This window comes from Elephantulus edwardii, unplaced genomic scaffold (assembly GCF_000299155.1).
Source record: "Elephantulus edwardii isolate Elephantulus edwardi_28Jun2011 unplaced genomic scaffold, EleEdw1.0 scaffold00176, whole genome shotgun sequence".
NCBI classification, from domain to species: Eukaryota; Metazoa; Chordata; class Mammalia; order Macroscelidea; family Macroscelididae; genus Elephantulus; species Elephantulus edwardii.
In genome coordinates this window covers 6,404,198-6,409,805 of record NW_006399926.1, presented here as the reverse complement: position 1 = coordinate 6,409,805, position 5,608 = coordinate 6,404,198, and positions in this window count along the sequence as shown.

Sequence of the window (5,608 nt, the reverse complement as noted above, 5' to 3'; positions counted from 1 at the left end):
GTGTCAGAAACAGTGCGATTGGCACAGGACAGAGCAGAGTTTAGGGCTGTTGTACATATGGTCGCTATGAGTCGCAAGTGACTGGACGACACATAACAATAACAACAACAGTTCCTTTTTAGGAAGCTTTTATTATAATAACTTATTTTAAGCGAAAGATTTTCTGATTCTGTATGTTGGTTTCTATTTCATGGTATCTTATTCTGCTTTTTAAAAAATATAATATTTTTATTTTATCCTATGTACAATAGAGAACACTTAGATTAGCACTTAGACTAGCAGACATGGCAATAGAGACTGAGATCTCAGATATGGAAACATGAAGAAGTAACAGCTGTAAGCAGATATTAGTGATTGGAACGTCGAGTGTGAGAAGCATGAATGTAGGAAAATTGGACATTGTTAAGAAAGAAATGGAACACATAAATATTGACATACTAGGTATTAGCAAAGTGAGATGGCTTGGCATGGGAGATTTTGAATCCAATCTACTACTGTGGGGTTGAAAAGGTGAGAAAAAATGGAGTTGGTTTCATAATTTAAAAATTAATTTCTATCTAGAGCCATCATGAAACACAATGTGGTAAGTGACAGGATAATATCCATATGCGTACAAGGAAGTCCAGTGAATACCACTATTATTCAAATATATGCACTGAAAACTAGAGCCAAAGAGAAGGAAATGGAAGATTTTTATCAACTTTTGCAGTCAGAGATTGATAGAATGTGCAATCAAGATGCATTGATAATAATGGGAGATTGTAATACAAAAATTGGGAACATGGAAGAAAGATCAGTAGCTGGAAAACATGAAATTGGTGACAGAAATGAGGCTGGAGATAGAATGATAGAATTCTGAACATTCAATGATTTATTCACTGCAAATACCTTTTGTAAGAAACACAAACACAGGTTATACACAAGAATCACTGGAGAAGCTCAGTCTCCGCTGTGAAAACCAGCCCAGGTGCTGATTATGGGACAGAGCACAAACTATTCATATGCAAGTTCAAGCTGAAGTTGAAGAAAATTAAATCAAATCCACAGGAACCAAAATTTGACCTTAAGTCTATCCCACTCGAATTTCAAAATCATCTCAGGAACAGGTTTTGAGGCCTTGAGCATCAATGAGCGTAGACCAAATGAGCTGTGGGAGGATATCAAGAATATTGTCCATGAAGAATGCTAAAGATTGTTACAAAGGCTGAAGGGGAAGAAAAGACCAAGATGGATGTCAGATGAAACTCTGAATAATGCATTACAATAACGAGAAGCCCAAGCTAAAGAGAGAAATCAAAATTAAAGAGCTTGACAGAAAATTTCAAAGGGTAGCTCAGGATGACAAAGCAAAATACTGTAATGAAATGTGCAAAGAGCTGGAGGAAGAAAATCAAAAGGGCCGAACTCGCTTAGCATTTCTTAAGCTGAAGGAATTGAAGAACAAATTCAAACCACAAGTGGCAATACTTAAGGATGCTTTGGGTAGAGTGTTAAATGATCCAAGAAGCATTAAAAGAAGAGGGAAGGAGTATACAGAGTCACTATACCAGAAGGAATTGGCTGACACAGAAGAATTTCATGAAATAACATATGAGCGAGAGCCTGTGATGATGAATGAGGAAGTTCAAGTTGGTCTGAAAGAATTGGCAGAAAACAAACTCCAGGAATTAACGGCATACCAATTGCCATATTTCAACAAACAGACACTGCCCTGGATGTGTTCACTAAGTTGTGCCAGGAAATCTGGAGGAGAGACAGGTGGCCAACTGACTGGACGAGATTGATGTTTGTTCCCATTCCAAAGAAAGGTGGCCCAAGAAAGTGCAGAAATTATTGAACAATATCATAACTATTACATGCAAGCAAGATTCTGCCAAAAGTCATCCAAAAATGACTGGATCCTTTTTGTCATGACAGGTGTCTAGAGTGAAAGCTACATGGTGGAGTGGACCTCGGGGAAGGTTTGTAAAACAATGAAAGAATTTTACTTTTCCAAGGGGGTAGTGTACTAGGGGGGAGGGTTGTAAGGGGAGAAAAGTGCAAAAAAGAATGAATGGAAATCCAAAACCAAAGAACAAACGAAAAAAAACCCCAACAACAAGAAGGCATTTGGAAGAGTTAACTGGGGGTGGGGTGGGCAGGGAGAAAAGTGCAACAATGAATGAATGGAAATCCAAAATCTCTGTAAATTTTCATTAATAATAATTATAATAAAACAAAAATAAAGACTGTATCAACGCATCAACAGGTAATTGTCAGATGTGCAGGTTGGGTTTAGAAGAGGTCATGGTACTAGGGCTATTAAAGCTAATGTTAGATGGATTTTGGCAGAAAGCGGAGGGTACCAGAGGAATTTCTATCTGAGTAATGGCTGATTATGTAAAGGCTTTTGACTGTGTGGATCACAACAAGCTGTGGCTGACTCTGAGAAGAATGGGAACCCCAGAACATTTGACTGTGCTTATGCGAAACCTATACTTGGACCAAGAGGCAGTCATCCGAACAGAGCAAGGAGACACTGCATGGTTCAAAATCAAGAAGAGGGTCCACCAGGGATGTATTCTGTCTCCATACCTTTTCAATCTATATACAGAACAGATCATCTGGGATGATGGGCTGTACAAGGAGGAATGTGGCATCAGGAATGGAAGAAGATTCATCAACAACCTGCATTATGCAGATGACACAACCTTGTTTGCTGAAACTGAGGAGGACCTGAAGTGCTTGGTGCAGAAGGTCAAGGACTGCAGCCTTAAATATGGATTGAATCTCAACATCAAGGACAAAGATTTTCACCACTGGGCTAGTTGCTAGCATCAGTATGAATGGTGAAGAGATTGAGATAGTTAACAGTTTTAGTTTGCTTGGCTCCACAGTCAACACTCTTGGTACCAGCAGCCAGGAAATCAAGAGTCAAATTGCATTGGAAAAGCCAGCTGTCAGGGACCTCTCCAGAGTACTGAAGAGCAATGACATCAGGCTGGAGACTAAGGTGTACCTGATCCAGGCTATAACCTTTGTAATTGTGTGCTATGCATCAGAGAGCTGGATGGTGACTAGGGATGATAGAAAAAGAATTGATGCCTTTAAGCTGTGGTTCTGGAGAAGAGTGTTGAATATACCATGGACTGCTAGGAGAACAGATTTGTCCTGGGGAGAGTAAAACTGGGCTGCTCCTTGGAGGCAAAGATTCTGAAACTTCTTCTGATATACTTTGGATATACTTCTGATTCACATTGCAAGGAGGGACCAGTCCTTGGAGAGGGACATCATGTTTGGAAAGTGGAGGCACAGCACAGGAGAGAAAGACCCTTGATGAGATATGGATTAATTTAGTGATTGGGGTAGTGAGAGTAGGTGTGTGGGAGACAATGAGGTTGGCACAGGATAGAGCAGCATTAAGGGCTCTTGTAAGTAAGGTCACTATGAGTCCCAAGTGACTTGACGGCACATAACACAAAAAAACCTGCTTAGTTACAAAGTTCCTCTACATTGCTTATCACACTGGATCTGTTCCCTTTCTTGACTGAAAGCAGAGAGGACCAGAGGAATGTCTATCTGTGTTTCATTGACTATGCTAAGGCTTTTGACTGTGTGGATCATAACAAACTGTGGCTGACCCTGAAAAGAGTGGGAATCCCAGAACACTTGATCATGCTAATGCGAAAACTATACTTGGACCAGGAGGCAGTTGTCAGAACAGAGCAAGAAGATACTGCATGGCTCAAAATTGGAAACAGTGTCTACCAGGGATGTATTCTGTCTCCATACCCTTTCAATCTATATGAAGAACAGATCATCCAGAAGGATGGGCTGTATGAGGAGCAATGTGACATCAGGAGTGGAGGAAGATTCAACAGCCTGAATTATGCAGATGACATAACCCTGCTTGCTGAAACTGAGGAGGACCTGAAGTGTTTGCTGCAAAAGACCAAGAACTGCAGCTTTCAATATGGATTGAAGCTCAACATCAAGAAAACAAAGATTCTCCCCACCACTGGGCCAATTGACAGCATCATTATGTATAGTGAAGGTAAAGAGATTAAGATTGTTAAAAGCTTTAGTTTGCTTGGCTCCACAATCAACACTGGTACAAGCAGCCAGGAAATTAAAAGACAAATTGTATTGGGAAAGTAGGCTCAGGGAGTTCTCCAGAGTACTGAAGAGCAATGACATCATTCTGGAGACTAAGGTGCACCGGATCCAGGCTATAGTCTTTGCAATTGCTTGCTATGCATCAGAAAGCTGGACAATGACATGGGATGATAGGAGAATTGATGCCTTTGAGCTGTGGTGCTGGAGAAAAGCATTGAAAATATGATGGTCTGCTTGGAGAACAAACGTTCATCCTAGAAAGGGTGAAACCAGGCTGCTCCTTGGAGTCAAGGATTCTGAAGTTTCATCTGGCATACTTTGGACATGTTACAAAGAGGGACCTGTCCTTGGAGAGAGACATCATGCTTGGGAGGGTGGAGGGACAGTGAAAGAGAAGAAGATCCTTAATGAGATGGATTGATTCAGTGGTTGGGGTAATGGTAGTAGATGGGTTAGAGACAGTGAGGCTGGCACAAGATAGAGCAGGGTTTAGGGCTCTGGTACATAAGGTCACTATGAGTCGCAAGCAACATGATGGCACATAACAACCATAACAACAACAATGTGGAGAATAATATTGATCGTTTTTCTTATGTTTAACCAGCATGATGATTTTTTTTTAATTATTGACTAGGACTTTGTAAAAGAATTTTGTGTCTCTGTTCATGAGAGATATTGGTCTGTAGCTTGCTTTCTTTGTAATATCTGCCTGGTTTTGGTATTAGAGTAATACTTGTTTCATAGAATGTCTCTGGAAGCATTCCTTCTTTTTCTATTCTTTGAAATAACTTAGGTAGAATTGGTTATAAATCTTCTCTGAATGCTTGGTAGAATTCTGCTGTGAAGTCATCTGGTCCAGGACATTTTTGTAGGGGAGTAATTTTATGACTTGATCAGTTTCTTCTTTTGTGATGGGTCTGTTCAAGTGTTCCTCATCTGACTATGTCTTTCTAGGTAGGGGATAAGTTTCAAGGAATTTGCCATTTCATCTAAGTTTTCAAATTTATCAGAATATGTGGTTGTTGTTATGTGTCGTCAAGTCGTTTGCAACTCATAGAGACCCTATGTACAATAGCCCTAAACGCTGCTCTATCCTGTGCCAATCACATTGCCTCTGACACACCCATCCTGATTACCCAGTCACTGAATCAATCCACCTCATAGAGGACCTTCCACTCTTGGGCTATCCCCTCCACCCTCCCAAGTATGATGTCCATCTCCAAGAACCTCTCCCTCCTTACAACATGTCCAAAGTATGTCAGACAAAGCCCCAGAATTCTTGCCTCCAAAGAGTAGCCTGGTTTAACCCTCTCCCGGATGAATCTGTTTTCTTGGTAGTCCATGGTACATTCAATACTCTTCTCCAGCACGACAGCTCAAAGGCATCAATTCTCCTTCTATCCTCCCTAGTCATTGTCCAACTCTCTCATGCATAACAAGTGATTGCAAAGACCATGGCCTGTATCAGGTGCACCTTAGTCTCCAGAGAGACACCGTTGCTCTTGAGTACTTT